The following is a 17,708-nucleotide window of genomic DNA, read 5'->3' on the forward strand; positions in this document are numbered from 1 at the left end:
TTTGCTGCTATTTGTTTGTTTTGTGACTCACCTGTGTTAATTTTGTAGAATGTATGTCCCCTGCAGTGTGTGTCATAGGGGACAGTGGTGAGTCAACACAGTTATCAAACAGCTAATGATTGTTGACACATTGTGCTCAAATACACTGAGTCAACATGGCTTCCACCCTTTGCGAATGGATCTGTTTGTGAGTCGGGAATCCTTTGCTTTCTGCTATACCTTTTCATTTTGCTATTTTCTGAGCTAATAGTAATATAAAAAACTTTAAAATTAAGCTACCCTTGGTAGGTAAAATGGCACCTTTGCGGAGTCCATTTGCTTGACTGCGTAAGATGAATCTCTGAATATGGAAATAAGAACCATATTTCAAAACATCTCAAACAACATCAGTGGCATTTTTGGCCTTTAATTTCATAATCCATGCACTATAACATTTCAAGCACTTTGCTTCCTAACTTTATATAAAACTCTATGTAGCATTCACTTTTAAAGAAGAAAAGATTTCTTAGACATACTATTATTCAGTTACAAAGTATCCCTTTTCATCTTCTTTAAAATATATAGCAGTAGTCCCTGAATTTGTGAACTTTGTGAGACAGATAAAGTGATAGTTGGAAGCATTAAGGCAGCCATAACTAGCATGAAAGGGAGCCATTTCTACAAGGATTGGTGATTCACATTGAAGGTCATTGTATATTGAGAGTGCTTTCTCTTTGTCAAGAAGGTTGCTCTTGCTTATTTTGGTGTTTAGCCTTCAGTTCCTTCAGTTTTAGGCTGTGTTCTTTGTGACTTTTCAGCACTTGAAGCTATATCAGTGCTTTTCAGCACTTGAAGTTATATCAGTTTTTTGCAGATTGTCTCTTCAATGTGGATTCCTTTATAGCTATTACTCAGGGATGGCACATTCTCTTGTTTCTTTCCAAATATTTTATTGTATCAATCTGCTCCTCAGTACTTGAAACTTTGCTTTTGCATGTACTGCTTGATGTTTTTGAGCCAGGATGCTTAGACATTTGGGGGATGTTAATTGTTTTCTTATGTTGAAAAGTCCACAAGGTATTAATAAAAGGATAGCGAAACACAGCTTTGTAATGTTACACCCTTGAGGAATTGAGGTAACTGGTGCTTATTTCAGGGGTGTGCATTTTATAAATTCCTATGAGTCTCAGTTCAGCTAGGTACAGTCTTTTGTGTTCAGATATGGTTTTCACAGAAAGAACTGTTGAGAAGCAAACATGAAATTTGCATATATTATTCTCTAATATATAAATTATGTTGGGACAAAGCAAACTTTTCAAGAAAGTATTATAACAGACTGGCTGTATTCTGGATCAGCAGTCCCCAACCTTTTTGGCACCAGGGACTAGTTTCATGGAAGACAATTTTTCCACAAGCTCAGGGAGTGGGGGGTGATGGTGTTGGGATGATTCTCATAAGGAGTGTACATCCTGGATCCCTCACATGTGCAGTTCACAGTAGGGTTCATGCTCCTATGAGAATCTGATGCCTCAGCTGATCTTACAGGAGGAGGAGCTCAGGCAGTAATTGGAGTGAGGCGAAGCGGCTGTAGGTACAGGTGAAGTTTCTCTCACTTGCTCGCTGCTCACCTCCTGCTGTGTGGCCCAGTTCCTAAGAGGCCACAGACCAGTGGTCAGTGGCCCAATTGTTGGAGACCCCTGTTCTAGATGATTTGGATCAAGCCTTGCTGAATAAACTGTCTATGATTAAAGGAACCGGTTTTCATTATTTTTGTTCATCACTGTGGGTTCCAAAATCACTGCACATGGTGACTGCAGCCATGAAATTAAAAGACGCTTACTCCTTGGAAGAAAAGTTATGACCAACCTAGATAACATATTGAAAAGCAGAGACATTACTTTGCCAACTAAGGTCCGTCTAGTCAAGGTTATGGTTTTTCCAGTGGTCAAGTATAGATGTGAGAGTTGGACTGTGAGGAAAGCTGAGCACTGAAGAATTGATGCTTTTGAACTGTGGTGTTGGAGAAGACTCTTGAGAGTCCCTTGGACTGCGAGGAGATCCAACCAGTCCATTCTAAAGGAGATCAGCCCTGGGTGTTCTTTGGAAGGAACGATGCTAAAGCTGAAACTCCAGTACTTTGGCCACCTCATGTGAAGAGTTGACTCATTGGAAAAGACTCTGATGCTGGGAGAGATTGGGGGCAGGAGCAGGGGATGACAGAGGATGAGATGGCTGGATGGCATCACTGACTCGATAGATGTGAGCCTGAGTGAACCCCGGGAGTTGGTGATGGACAGGGAGGCCTGGCGTGCTGCGATTCGTGGGGTCGCAAAGAGTCGGACACGACTGAGCACCTGATCTGAACTGAACTGAACTGATGGACTAAAACTGGAAAAAAAAAAAAAACTTAATAAAAGTTAAATACTATAAAATGAAATGTGAGATAAAATTTTCTTTAAACTTTCAGTAGACATAAATTATATTTTAGTAAACATAATCTGAATAGACACAACATAAGTTTTCTTAAAAATTCATCAAAAGTGTGTGTACAGGTGATTAAGATAAGAGAATGACTATTATGTCGCTTTTTCTTGTTTGCAGTCATAACATTAAAAAATGTATATATGAAAATACATGTCTATGATTAAAGGAACCAGTTTTCATTATTTTTGTTCATCTCTGTGGGTTCCAAAATCACTGCATATGGTGACTGCAGCCATGAAATTAAAAGACTCTTACTCCTTGGAAGAAAAGTTATGACCAACCTAGATAACATATTGAAAAGCAGAGACATTACTTTGCTGACTAAGGTCCGTCTAGTCAAGGCTATGGTTTTTCCAGTGGTCATGTATAGATGTGAGAGTTGGACTGTGAAGAAAGCTGAGCACTGAAGTTCCCATACTTACTTTGAATGAGCGCCAGCTATATCAATAATACTGCTGCTGCTGCTGCTAAGTCGCTTCAGTCATGTCCGACTCTGTGCGACCCCATAGACGGAAGCCCACCAGGCTCCGCCATCCCTGGGATTTTCCAGGCAAGAACACTGGAGTGGGTTGCCATTTCCTTCTCCAATACATGAAAGTGGAAAGTGAAAGTGAAGTTGCTCAGTCTCAAGCCCATGGACTGCAGCCCAGGAGGCTCCTCCGTCCATGGGATTTTCCAGGCAAGGGTACTGGAGTGGGTTGCCATTGCCTTCTCCCATCAATAATACTATGTTTGTTAATTTTGAAAGTTTTTAATATTAATATGATACATAAGCTTACTCCTTCATTCAGAACCTATACAGTCTTATTTGCAGAGGCAATATGATACTCGTAGGTAACAATATGTATTTAAATTATTTCTGTCTTCTTTTATTAACACTCAGAGAAATATCACATAATACTGCTAGGAATGGAAGAAAAGATTTTAAAGCACTTTCAATAGGCTTAGATTATTCATTCCTAACTTTTAACTTTTTGTCCAGAATGAAGAAAGGGGTGGTATGTTTCCTTCATCATTAACCAGTTTCAACAATTCTTCAAAACTGTAGTTAAATTTAAATTCTTTCAATAAAAGAAATAGATTTTCTATGTATGCATGGATCTTCTTTTGATGGAAAATAAAATTTGAAACATCTAAGTTGAGAAGAGTTCAATGTTAATTTTTCACAGATGTGTAATATCACGATAATCATAAATTTTTATTGAAATTATGGAATATGACATAATCCCTAGTGACATTGCTCTTCCCAAGTACTGCCATTCATTTTTGCTCTTCAGTCCAATCTGCCATTGAAGACCATGTTGGATTTCTACTTTGCAAAGAAGTATTAAAAAATATAAAAAAAAAAAAAGCCAGTATCAGTAAAATAAGCTGCTGCTGCAGCTGCAGTTGCTTCAGTTGTATCCGACTCTGTGCGACCCCATAGACGGCAGCCCACCAGGCTCCTCCATCCCTGAGATCTTCCAGGCAAGAACACTGGAGTGGGTTGCCATTTCCTTCTCCAATGCATGAAAGTGAAAAGTGAAATCAAAGTCACTCAGCCACGACGACTTGTCATGACCCCATGGACTGCAGCCTACCAGGCTCCTCCGTCCGTGGGATTTTCCAGGCAAGAGTATTGGAGTGGGTTGCCATTGCCTTCTCCAAGTAAAATAAGCTAGGTTGTGAATAAAAGAGAAGTGAAAAGCAAAGGAGAAAAGGAAAGATATACCCATTTGAATGCAAAGTTCCAGAGAATAGCAAGGAGAGAGAATAAATCCTTCCTCAGTGATCAGTGCAAAGAAATAGAGGAAAACAACAGAATGGGAAAGACTAGAGATCTCTTCAAGAAAATTAGAGATACCAAGGGAACATTTCATGCAAAGATGGGCTCGATAAAGGACAGAAATGGTATGGACCTAACAGAAGCAGAAGATATTAAGAAGAGGTGGCAAGAATACACAGAAGAACTATACAGAAAAGATCTTCATGACCCAGATAATCATGATGGTGTGATCACTCACCTAGAGCCAGACATCCTGGAATATGAAGTCACGTGGGTCTTAGGAAGCATCGCTACGAAGAAAGCTAGTGGAGGTGATGGAATTCCAGTTGAGCTATTTCAAATCCTAAAAGATGATGCTGTGAAAGTGCTGCATTCAATATATCAGCAAATTTGGAAAACTCAGCAGTGGCCACAGGACTGGAAAAGGTCAGTTTTCATCCAATCCCAAAGAAAGGCAATGCCAAAGAATGCTCAAACTACCGCACAGTTGCACTCATCTGACACGCTAGTAAAATAATGCTCAAAATTCTCCAAGGCAGTCTTCAGTAGTACATGAACCGTGAACTTCCAGATGTTCAAGCTGGATTTAGAAAAGGCAGAGGAACCAGAGATCAAATTGCCAACATCTGCTGGATCATCGAAAAAGCAAGAGAGTTCCAGAAAAACATCTGTTTCTGCTTTATTGACTGTGCCAAAGCTTTTGACTGTGTGGATCACAACAAATTGTGGAAAATTCTTTAAGACATGGGAATACCAGACCACCTGACCTGCCTCTTGAGAAACCTATATGCAGGTCAGGAAGCAACAGTTAGAACTGGACATGGAACAACAGACTGGTTCCAAATAGGAAAAGGAGTCCATCAAGGCTGTATATTGTCACCCTGCTTATTTAACTTATATGCAGAGTACATCATGCAAAATGCCAGGCTGGATGAAGCACAAACTGGAATCAAGATTGCCAGGAGAAATATCAATCACTTCAGATATGCAGATGACACCACTCTTATGGCAGAAAGCGAAGAATTAAAGAGCCTCTTGATGACAGTGAAAGAGGAGAGTGAAAAAGTTGGCTTAAAACCCAACATTCAGAAAACTAACATCATGGCATCTGGTCCCATCCCTTCATGGCAAATAGATGGGGAAACAATGGAAACAGTGCATACTTTATTTTGGGAGGCTCCTAAATCACTGATGATGACTGCAGCCATGAAATTAAAAGACGCTTACTCCTTGAAAGAAAAGTTATGACCAACCTAGACAGCATATTAAAAATCAGAGACATTACTTTGCGAAGAAAGGTCCATCTATTCAAAGCTATGGTTTTTCCAGTAGTCGTGTATGGATGTGAGAGTTGGACTATAAAGAAAGCTGAATGCCAAAGAATTGATACTTTTGAACTGTGGTGTTGAGGAAGACTCTTGAGAGGCCCTTGGACTGCAAAGAGATCCAACCAGTCCATCCTCAAGGAAATCAGTCCTGAATATTCATTGGAAGGACTGATGCTGAAGCTGAAACTCCAATACTTTGGCCACCTCATGTGAAGAACTGACTCATTTGAAAAGACCTTGATGCTGGGAAAGATTGAAGGTGGGAGAAGAAGGGGATGACAGAGGATGAGATGGTTGGATGGTATCACTGACTGAATGGACATGAGTTTGAGTGTACTCCAGGAGTTGGTGATGGACAGGGAGGCCTGGTGTACCACCATGCAGTCACAAAGAGTTTGACAGGACTTAGTGACTGAACTGAACTGAACTGAAGCTAGATTGGCTCTCCAGTTCCTATCTTATGAAAATTGAGACCAAAGTAGTTTCTTATGTTTCAGAAACACTTAAGATGTGTTTCAAATTTCCAACAGAACTTTTCTATAGTTGTCATGCCTCAGTATATAATAGTTGTTGTATGTTGTTAGCGGTTGGCTTCTATATTAGATATAAATAGAATAAACTCAAATTTTATGCATTTGTCTTTGTAAAATTCACATTTTTAATATGTTGCTAAGCAAAGTATTTAATTCATCTGGTTTTTTTAATAGTAAAACGTTTTAGGTGAAGGAATGAATATGTTTATTTATAATTTGATGCATGGTCCAAAATGTTTTCCTATTGCTGCTGTGCTGTCAAACCTCATTTATGGATAATGTAAGCCTTCTTAGTTTTATACTGTTCAAAGTTGATTATGTATGTTGACAGTGAAGCCCTAAAATGCTCTTTCTTCATATCGTGATTTTTAAATTGCACATGTACTTTAGAAAAGCTGCCATGTTAGAGGTACATACATGTTCATTCTTCAGCTTCCAATGACAAACACTTTGCTAGTTTTTTGTCTGTGGATTTTTTGAATTTTACTAGCCAGTTCCTGCATAGCCATGTCAAGCTATAGTGTCTAGTAAGTGGAGCTATTGTATTTTCTACAGGTTTACGCAACATCATGCAGACGCTTTTGATACAGTCTTTCACTTGTTCCACCAGTTGTATGTGGTCTCTCTGTACTTAGCAAACCATATTGCCACCTCATAATCCTATGAAATCCTAACAATTATTTGTGACCATTGTTCACTGCCTCTGTTGGATCAATACTCTTTATTTCAAAAGGCTTTGGGTCTTTAAATGATTTCTTTATGTATATATGTAAGTACTTCCTAAGTTGTAATAATTACATTGCCTCTTTAGCCAGAATATCTCAGGAGATAACATACTGTGATTTTAGCACTTTGCCATCATTTATGGCCACAAAACTGAACTCAAGAAATGAGGCATCACACTTTTAAGTAAAACTATTATGAAGTAAAGCTAATATGATCCCTTGGCCTTTATTTCTTTAGAATCACTTCCATCATCACCATTTGATTCATAGTAATAAAGGACTTCTGTCTTCAGAAAAGGGTGTCCTGATCAGGGGATTAATTAGGAGTATGGATTTAACAGATACATACCACTGTATATAAAATAGATAAACAACTAGGATTTTCTTGTATTGCATAGGGACTATATTAATTATCTTGTAATAACCTATAATGGAAAAGAATCTAAAAAAGAATATGTATGTGACTGTATATGTGTGTATACATATATATACCTGAATCACTTTATTATATACCAGAACTAACACAGTATTATAAATCAATCAAGCCTGTTTCACTATATGTAAAATAAAATTTTAAATAAAGAAGTTTACTTTCCTAATTTAGCTAATAATATAAAATCATAATTTAAAAACAGGCTTGATTAAAAATTAGAACAGTGTCACTACAGTAACTCAGTTATTGGTAAAAATCATGTAATTTAAAAATTGTAACAGATTTTAATACAGTTTTGGGGTAAAAATGACAAACTGTTGTTGAAATATCACACATTATACCATGATTTTAATATTAAACTAGTGTGCAGATCATGAACTCAGTGATGTGTCCTGTGCTGTGCTTAGTTGCTCAGTCATGTCCAACTCTTTGCAACACCATAAACTGTAGCCTCCAGGCTTCTCTGTCCATGGGAGTTCTCCAGGCAAGAATACTGGAGTGGGTAGCTGTTCTCTTCTCCCAGGGATCTTCCCAGCTCAGGGATTGAACCCAGCTCTCCCACAATGCAGATGGATTCTTTACTGTCTGAGCCACCAGGGAAGGAAAAATGTTGGTATGTCTCATGTAATATTTGGAACACATGTATACTAAAAAGTTATTTGTTTGCTTATCTGAATTTCAAATTTAATTAGGATTCCTGTATTTTTTTTTTTTTAATTTCTTTCTTTGGCTGTTCTGGGTCTTCCGTGCTGCTTGAGCTTGCTCTGGTTGTGGTGAGCAGGTCCTACTCTCCAGTTGTGGTGTGTGAGCTCATCCTTGCAGTGGCTTTTCTTGTTGTGGGGCACGGTCTCCTCCTTGCAGGGCGTGAGCTCCTCCTTGCAGTGGCTTTTCTTGTTGTGGGGCATGGGCTTTAGGGCATTTAGGCTTCAGTAGCTGCAGCACACAGGCTTAGCCGTTGTGGCTCTTGGGCTTAGTTACTCTGAGGCATGTGGGATCTTCCTGGATCAGGGATGGAACCCATATCTCCTGCACTGATAGGCAATTCCTTACCACTGGACCACCAGGGAAGCTCCCAGGAGTCCTGTATTTTTATTTGCTAAAAATATTTGAACAAATATGAAGACTATATTTTGTCTACTATATAGATACATAAATTATCTCATATTTTCTTCAGAATTTTAGCTTCGTTTTTATGTTTAGGTCTATAACTCCATATGAGTTAATTTTTGCATGTGGAGTGATATAAGGGTTGAAATTTTATTTTTTCCTTATGGCTCTTCTGTGGCCCAGGACCGTTTGTTGACTATTCTATCTTTTCCCCCATTGAGTTACCTTCCTCCTTGTGATAGACACATACTAAGGTAACCACCGATGTAAAATATCCTTGTACAGTTCCTTCCTTTTGAGTAGGAGTGGAACTTGCAACTGGCATCCAGCCAACAGAATGTGACAAAGGTCAAAGAATTTTGCAGATAGATTTAAGGCTCCAAGTTAGTAGATCTGAGTTAATCAAAAAGGAGAGCCTGAGTAGCCTGATACAACCAAGCAGAAGTCCTTAAAAGAGAGAGGGGGTCCTCTCTGTAAAAAACTTTATCGTGCTTGATCAAAAGAAGCAAGCCTTCATGGATTCTACAACTGCAAGGATGTGAATCTGCCAACAACTATGTGGGTTAGAAAGAGGACTGCAAGCCTCATATTTGATCATGGCCAATGCTTACTCCTTGGAAGGAAAGTTATGACCAACCTAGATAGCATATTCAAAAGCAGAGACGTTACTTCACCAACAAAGTTCCGTCTAGTCAAGGCTGTGGTTTTTCCAGTGGTCATGTATGGATGTGAGAGTTGGACTGTGAAGAAAGCTGAGCACCAAAGAATTGATGCTTTTGAACTGTGGTGTTGGAGAAGACTCTTGAGAGTCCCTTGGACTGCAAGGAGATCCAACCAGTCCATTCTAAAGGAGATCAGTCCTGGGTGTTCTTTGGAAGGACTGATGCTGAAGCTGAAACTCCAATACTTTGGCTACCTCATGCAAAGAGTTGACTCATTGGAAAAGACTCTGATGCTGGGTGGGATTGGGGGCAGGAGGAGAAGGGGCCAACAGAGGATGAGATGGCTGGATGGCATCACCGACTCGATGGACATGAGTTTGAGTGAACTCTTGGAGTTGGTGATGGACAGGGAGGCCTGGTGTGCTGCAGTCCATGGGGTTGCAAAGAGTCGGACACGACTGAGTGACTGAACTGAATACTTTAATTGAAGTCTTTTAGGATTCTCAGCAGAGCACCCAGTTAACAGACATTGGGAGATAATGAGTATATGTTGTTTTAAACTTCTAACTCTATGGTAATCTGTTACACAACATTAGAAAACTAATATAGTACATTTGTCAAGAGACAGTAGATCACATATATGTGAATCCATTGCTGGACTTATTACCGTTTTCCGGTTCTCTCTCTCATCCTAATGCCACAATGCCTTCAATACATAGCTTCATAATAAATTCTGAAATTAAGCAGTATAAGTCCTTCAGCTTTATTCTTTGTCTTTGAAATTGTTTTTGCTATTCTAGTTCCATTGAATTTCCATATAGATTTCAGATTAAACTTGTCAACATCTACTAATGAATATACTGGGATTTCATTGAAACTGTAAATCAAGTTGGGAAAAAGTGACACCTTAACTGTATTAAGTCTTTTGATCCATGGATATAATCTCTCCATATATTCAGGTCTTCTTCAGTTTTTGTCAGTAGTACTTTTTAATTTTCATGGTATGATAATGCACATATTTTGTTAAACTTCTCTCTAAATTATTGCACATCTGAGATGTTACTGTAAATAGTATTGTTGCTTCAACTTCTAAAATTGTTAATTTTCTAGCATAGAAATATACCTTATTTGTGTATATTGCCTTTATTCCCTATGACCTTGCTAAACTATGATTTTCTCCATATATGATCATGCTGTCTTTATATCATGGCAGTTTTATTTCCTAATTTCCAAACTCGGTGCCATTCATTCATTTTCCTTATTGCACTGGCTAGGATCTCTAATACAGTGCTGAAGAGATGCAAAGAGATGTGCTAAGAGTGGGCATTCTTCTTTTTTTCCCAATATCATCTGACGTGCATTATTTCTTTCATCATTAAGTCTGACTGTAGCTATGGATTTTGTGGAAGTACCCTTTAGCTAATTAAGAAAATTTCTTTCTTATAATTTGCTGAATGGTTGCTGAGTTTTCTCAAATTATTTTTTTGCTTCTATCAATGTGATCATTCAATTATCTTTTTTTCCTGTTAGAATAGTGTATTGATTTTCAATTGTTAGGCCAATCTACCTTTTCTAAGTTCCATTTGGTCATTTATATTATTATTTTTTTATTGTTACATTTAACTTGGTAACATTTTAATAAGAATTTTTGCATTCATGTTCTTAAAAGATCGTGGTTAATAGCTTTCTTGTAATGTCTTTAGTTTTTTTTATCAGCCACACAAAGTTGCCCATGTTCCTCTTTCCTCTATCTCATGAACGACTTTGTGTAGGTTGGCATTACTTTTTACTTAAATTTTGAGAGAATTTGTCAATAAAACCATCTGAGCCTGAAGTAATCTTTTTGAGAAGTTTTTAGTTACAAATTCAATTTGTTTAATTGATTTAGAGCAAATAAGTGTTCTGTTTTCTCTTGATCTGTTTTCGCAATTTGTGTCCTTAAAGCAATTTGTTTACCTAGGTTGTCAAATTTATTGGCATGAAGTTATTCGTATTTGTTTGCTATCTTTTTAATGACTTGGATGTGTAGTGGTATCTCTCATTTCTAATACTATAGTTTTTCTCTCTGGATCAGTCTATGGAAAGTTTCACCTTTTCAAAGAATTTGCTTTTGTTTTCATTTTTTATCTGTTATACTTCATTCATTCTGCTCTGATCTTTATTATTTCTGTCCTGATTGCCATGGGTTTAGTATATTCTTCTTTTTCTAGCTTCCTAATATGGAAACTCATGTTATTGATTTGAGATCTTTCTTATTTTCCAAAATAGGTGTTTAGGGCTGTAAATTTCCCTCTATACATCATTTTAAGTGAATCCCCTAAACTTTGATGTATTATGTGTTCATTTTCATTCAGTTTAAAATACTTTTAATTTCCTTTATGGGTTCTTTAACCCATAGAATATTTAGAAGTATATTGCTGAATTTTAAAATAATTGGTGATTTTCCAGATAGCTTTCTGTTATTGATTTCTTATTTAGCTTATTTGTCTCAATGTCAGTTCTTTTTGATATGTTGAAACTTGTTTTTATGGTTCGGTGTACAAGTTTATTGGTAGTTTTTTCAAGCACACTTCAAATGAATATGAATTAGGTTGAATTAGTTGTTAGTCGGACTTCCCAGGTGGTAAAGAATCCATCTGCCAGTGCAGGAGACTTGAGAGATGTGGGTTTGGTCCCTGAGTTGGGAAGATCCCTTGGAGTAGGAAACGACAATCCACTCCAGTATTCTTGCCTGGAAAATCCCATGGACAGAGAGGAGGCTGGTGGACTACAGTCCATGGCGAGGCCATAAAGAGTTGGACACCACTGAGCAACTGAGCACAGAATTGATAGTCTCATTTGTCTTTGATAACCCTATTGATTTTTTGTCTTCTTCCTCTATCACTTACTGACAGTGTTGAAATCTCTAACTTTTATTGTTTGTTTTCTATTTTGCAATTTCATTTTTTCATTTTTCCTTCTTATTTTTAAACTCTGTTACTAGTTGCATACTCACTGGATTGCTTTGATACTTTGGTGAACTAAACTCGTTATCATTATGAAAAGTCTGCATTTTTCCATAGCAGTTTTATTGTTCTGAAGTCTACTTTGTCTAGCATCCACAAAACCATTCCAACTTTCTTTTTACTTGTGTTTGAATGGTACATCCTTTTCTATTAAGTTTACTTTTAATCTGTCCCTGTCTTTTTATTTTGTATGAGTTTCTTGTAGACAGCATATAATGCAGTCTTGCTTTTTTATCCAATCCAAGAACCTTGTTGTTTGATTTGGAGCATTTAAGTTCATTTACATTTGTTATAATTGTTGATGTGTTTGTGTTTCAATCTACCATGTGGCTGTTTAATTTCTCTTTCCCATCTGTACTTTTTCTTTTTGTTCTTTTCCTTTAGGTTAATTTTTTATGTTTTAGGATTTATCTCCAATATTGACTTATTAGCTGTGCTTATATGTTTTGTTTTCCAGTGGTTGTAAGTTTTACCATGTTCACCTTTAACTTACTACATTTTACTTTATGTATTTATTATTACTCTCAACAATGTGTTAGGCACCAAGTGTTTAATCGCTCGGTCATGTACAGCTCTTTGCAATGCCATGGACTATAGCCCCCCAGAATCCTATGTCCATGGAATTTCCAGGCAAGAATATTTGAGTGGATAGCCATTCCCTTCTCCAGGGGATCTTCACAACCCAGGGACTGAACCTGGGTCTGCATTGCAGGTGAATTCTTTACTATCTGATCCACCAGGGAAGCCCATTCTACTTTTCAAATACTATTATTCCATGTTATATATATAAACCTATATCAGGATGCTTCTCTCCTTGTGCTATTGTTGTGAAACATTTTGCTTCTCCATATGTTTAAAATACATTATAGTACTACTGCATTAAGCAATCAGTTGTCTCTTAAAGAGATCAATTAATGAGAAAGGAAAGCCTTTTATATTATCTGCTTAGTGATCATTTGCAACTAAGTTACTAATTGTAGCATTTTAAGTTTCTTCCAGTCGATTCAGATTCCTCTCTGGTGTTTTCCCTGCTGGAAAACTTCTTTGACATTTCATGTAGTGCAGGTTTGCTGTCAGTGAATTATCATAGCTTTTGTTTTACTGAGGAACGAAAAATCATTTCCTCTTTGTTTCTGAAAGATATTTTCACTGGATATAGAATTTTAGGTTGACAGTTTTATTAGCTCTTTGAAGATGTCACTTTGCCTTTTGGCTTGCATCATTTCTAGTAAGAGTCTCCCATAATTAATGTTCTGTATGTAATGTTTCCTGTTTCTGTGGTTATTATTGAGTTTATTTTTTTTCTGTTCACTAGTTTTCAGTTGTTTTATTATGATGTGCATTGATGTGCTAGTGCTAAGTTGCTTCAGTCATGTCAGACTCTTTGCAACCCCATGGTCTGCACCAGGCTTCTCTGTCCATGGGATTCTCCAGGCAAGAATATTGGAGTGAGTGAAACCGGTCAGTCGTGTCGGACTCTTTGAGACCCCATGGACTGTAGCCTGCCAGGCTCCTCCATCCATGGGATTTTCCAGGCAAGAATACTGGAGTGGGTTGCCATTTCCTTCTCCAGGGGATCTTCTCCACCCAGGGATTGAACCCAGGTCTCCCACATTGAGGTTAGACTCCTTACCATCTGACCCACCAGGGAGGAACTGGAATGGTGGGCTCCAATGGCCATCTCCAGGGGATCTTCCTGACCTAGAAATCAAACCCATGTCTCTTACATCTCTTGCATTGGCAGTGGGTTTTGGACAACCTGTAGCACCTGCGTATGATTGTTTTAATATTTTTCCCACACAGGCTTTATTGAACTTATTCATCAAATTTGAAAAAATTCAGGCCATTATTCCTTCAAGACAGTTGTCTATTGTCCCACCCCCACCCCATTGTTTTCTTCTGGTACTCCGTGTGTATATATGTATACATACATACATGTGTATATATGAAAACACAAATACATAATAACATTAGGTTGTTTGATATTTTACAAATGTTCCCAGTATTCTGTTTCTTTCTCCTCTCCCCTCTCCCCTCTCTCTCACTGATCCACATATCTTCTTTTTCTCTCTGCTTCATTTTGGATAGTTTGTCACTCTATATCTTCATGATCACAGACCTTTTCTTGTGCAGGTATCTAGTGTATTATTAATTTCATGAAGTGAAAATTTCATTTGATACATTGTATTTCTCTTTTCTAGAAATTCCATGTTTAAAAAATATTTTTTACGTTTCTGTCATGTTTTCCATGGCATCTTTGAATGTATTTGTAATAGCTCATTTAAGGTCTCCTTTTTGGTCTTCACAGGTGGTCCTAGTGGTAAAGAGCCTGCCTGCCAATGCAGGAGATGTAAGAGATGCAGGTTTGATCCCTCACTTAGAGAAGGAAATGGAAACCTACTCCAGTATTCTTGCCTGGAAAATACCAGGCACAGAGGAGCCTGGCAGGCTACAGTCTACAGGGTCGCGAAGAGTTGGGCACGACTGAATAGACCTAGTATCCAAGGTCCTTTGTAAATAATTCCATCATTTATCCTTTAGTTAAGTTCAGTCACTCAGTCGTGTCCAACTCTTTGCGACCCCATGGACTGCAGCACACCAGGCTTCCCTGTCCATCACCAACTTCTGGAACCTGCTCAAATTCATGTCCATCAGTTGGTGATGCCATCCAACCATCTCATTCTCTACCATCCCCTTCTCCTCCTGCCTTCAATCTTTACCAGCATCAGGGTCTTTTCACATGAGTCAGTTCTTCGCATCAGTTCAGTTCAGTCACTCAGTCGTGTCTGACTCCTTGCGACCCCAAAAATCACAGCACGCCAGGCCTCCCCGTTCACCATCATCTCCCGGAGTTCACTCAGACTCACATCCGTCGAGTCCGTGATGCCATCCAGCCATCTCATCCTCAGTCATCCCCTTCTCCTCCTGCCCCCAATCCCTCCCAGCATCAGAGTCTTTTCCAATGAGTAAACTCTTCGCATGAGGTGGCCAAAGTACTGGAGTTTCAGCTTTAGCATCATTCCTTCCAAAGAAATCCCAGAGTTGATCTCCTTCATAATGGACTGGTTGGATCTCCTTGCAGTCCAAGGGACTCTCAAGAGTCTTCTCCAACACCACAGTTCAAAAGCATCAATTCTTCGGCACTCAGCTTTCTTCACAGTCCAACTCTCACATCCATACATGACCACAGGAAAAACCATAGCCTTGACTAGACAGACCTTAGTGGGCAAAGTAATGTCTCTGCTTTTGACTATACTATCTAGGTTGATCACAGCTTTCCTTCCAAGGAGTAAGCATCTTTTAATTTCATGGCTGCAGTCACCATCTGCAGTGATTTCGGAGCCCCCCAAAATAAAGTCTGATACTGTTTCCACTGTTTCCCCATCTATTTCCCATGAAGTGATGGGATCGGATGCCATGATCTTCATTTTCTGAATGTTGAGCTTTAAGCCAACTTTTTCGCTCTCCTCTTTCACTTTCATCAAGAGGCTTTTTAGCTCCTCTTCACTTTCTGCCATAAGGATGGTGTCATCTGCATATCTGAGGTGATTGATGTTTCTCCCGGCAATCTTGATTCCAGCTTCTGCTTCTTCCAGTCCAGCATTTCTCATGATGTACTCTGCATATAAGTTAAATAAGCAGGGTGACAATATACAGCCTTGACGGACTCCTTTTCCTATTGGGAACCAGTCTGTTGTTCCATGTCCAGTTCTAACTGTTGCTTCCTGACCTGCATACAGATTTCTCAAGAGGCAGGTTGGGTGGTTTGGTATTCCCATCTCTTTGAGAATTTTCCACAGTTTATTGTGATCCACACAGTCAAAGGCTTTGGCATAATCAATAAAGCAGAAACAGATGTTTTTCTGGAACTCTCTTGCTTTTTTGATGATCCAGCGGATATTGGCAATTTGATCTCTGGTTCCTCTGCCTTTTCTAAAACCAGCTTGAACATCAGGGAGTTCATGGTTCACGTATTGCTAAGCCTGGCTTGGAGAATTTTGAGCATTACTTTACTAGCATGTGAGATGAGTGCAATTATGCGGTAGTTTGAGCATTCTTTGGCATTTCCTTTCTTTGGAATTGGAATGAAAACTGACCTTTTCCAGTCCTGTGGCCACTGCTGAGTTTTCCAAATTTGCTGGCATATTGAGTGCAGCACTTTCACAGCACCATCTTTCAGGATTTGAAACAGCTCAACTGGAATTCCGTCACCTCCACTAGCTTTGTTCGTAGTGATGCTTTCTAAGGCCCGCTTGACTTCACTTTCCAAGATGTCTGGCTCTAGATTAGTGATCACATCATCATGATTATCTGGGTCATGAAGATCTTTTTTGTACAGTTCTTCTGTGTATTCTTGCCACCTCTTCTTAATATCTTCTGTTTCTGTTAGGTCCATACCATTTCTGTCCTTTATCGAGCCCATCTTTGCATGAAATGTTCCCTTGCTATCTAATTTTCTTGAAGAGATCTCCAGTCTTTCCCATTCTGTTGTTTTCCTCTATTTCTTTGCATTGATCGCTGAAGAAGGCTTTCTTATCTCTTCTTGCTAGTCTTTGGAACTCTGCATTCAGATGCTTATATCTTTCATTTTCTCCTTTGCTTTTTGCCTCTCTTCTTTTCACAGCTATTTTTAAGGCCTCCCCAGACAGCCATTTTGCTTTTTTGCATTTCTTTTCTTTTTTGCACTCCTTCGTATCAGGTGACCAAAGTATTGGAGCTTCAGCTTCAGCATCAGTCCTTCCAATGAATATTCAGGACTGATTTCCTTTATGATGGACTGGTTATATCCCCTGCAGTCCAAGGGACTCTCAAGAGTCTTTTCAGACACCACAGTTCAAAAGCATCAGTTCTTTAACACTCAGCTTTCTTTATGGTCCAACTCTCACATCCATACATGACTACTGGAAAAGCCATAGCTTTGACTAGATAGACTTTTGTTGGCAAAGTAATGTTGGCAAAGCTTTTTAACATGCTGTCTAGGTTGGTCTTAGCTTTTCTTCCAAGGAGCAACTATCCTTTAATTTCATGACTGCAGTCACCATCTGCAGTGATTTTAGAGCCCAAGAAAAGAAAGTCTGTCACTGTTTCCACTATTTCCCAATCTATTAGACACGAAGTGAGGGGACCAGATGCCATGATCTTAGTTTTTTGAATGTTGAGTTTTAAGCCAGCCTTTTCACTCTCCTCTTTCACTTTCATCAAGAGTCTCTTTAGTTCTCCTTCGCTTTCTGCCATAAGGGTGGTGTCATCTGCATATCAGAGGTTATTGATATTTCTCCTGGCAGTTTTGATTCCTGCTCATGCTTCATCCAGCCTGGCATTTTGCATGATGTACTCTGTATATAAGTTAAATAAGCAATCTGGTAATACACAGCTTTGATGTACTCCTTTCTCAATTTGGAACCAGTCCATTGTCCCATGTCTGGTTCTAACTGTTGCTTCTTGACCTGCATACAGATTTCTCAGGAGGCAGGTAAGATGGTCTGGTATTCCCATCTCTTAGAATTTTTACAGTTTGTTGTGATCCACACAGTCAAAGGCCTTGGTGTAGTCAATAAGGCAGAAGTAGGTGATTTTCTGGCACTCTCTTGCTTTATCTATGATCCAACAGATGTTGGATCTCAGATGTTGGCAATTTGATCTCTGGTTCCTTGCCTTTTCTAAATCCACCTTGAACATGTGGAGTT

The 17,708-nt window shown here is 38.7% G+C and overlaps 1 protein-coding gene and 1 long non-coding RNA gene across 3 annotated transcripts in view; both read left to right on the forward strand.

Annotated features, from left to right (window-relative positions):
* The window catches only part of KIAA1328 (KIAA1328 ortholog), a 413,466-nt gene that overhangs the window by 226,387 nt on the left and 169,371 nt on the right, over positions 1-17,708 (forward strand). The gene's annotated exons all lie outside the window — the stretch shown is intronic.
* On the forward strand, positions 2,393-3,825 carry LOC120881213. The gene is made up of 2 exons (XR_005725247.1): positions 2,393-2,615; positions 2,873-3,825. It is a non-coding gene; the product is annotated as an uncharacterized LOC120881213 (long non-coding RNA).

This window comes from Oryx dammah, unplaced genomic scaffold, assembly GCF_014754425.2.
Source record: "Oryx dammah isolate SB20612 unplaced genomic scaffold, SCBI_Odam_1.1 HiC_scaffold_22, whole genome shotgun sequence".
Taxonomy (NCBI): Eukaryota; Metazoa; Chordata; class Mammalia; order Artiodactyla; family Bovidae; genus Oryx; species Oryx dammah.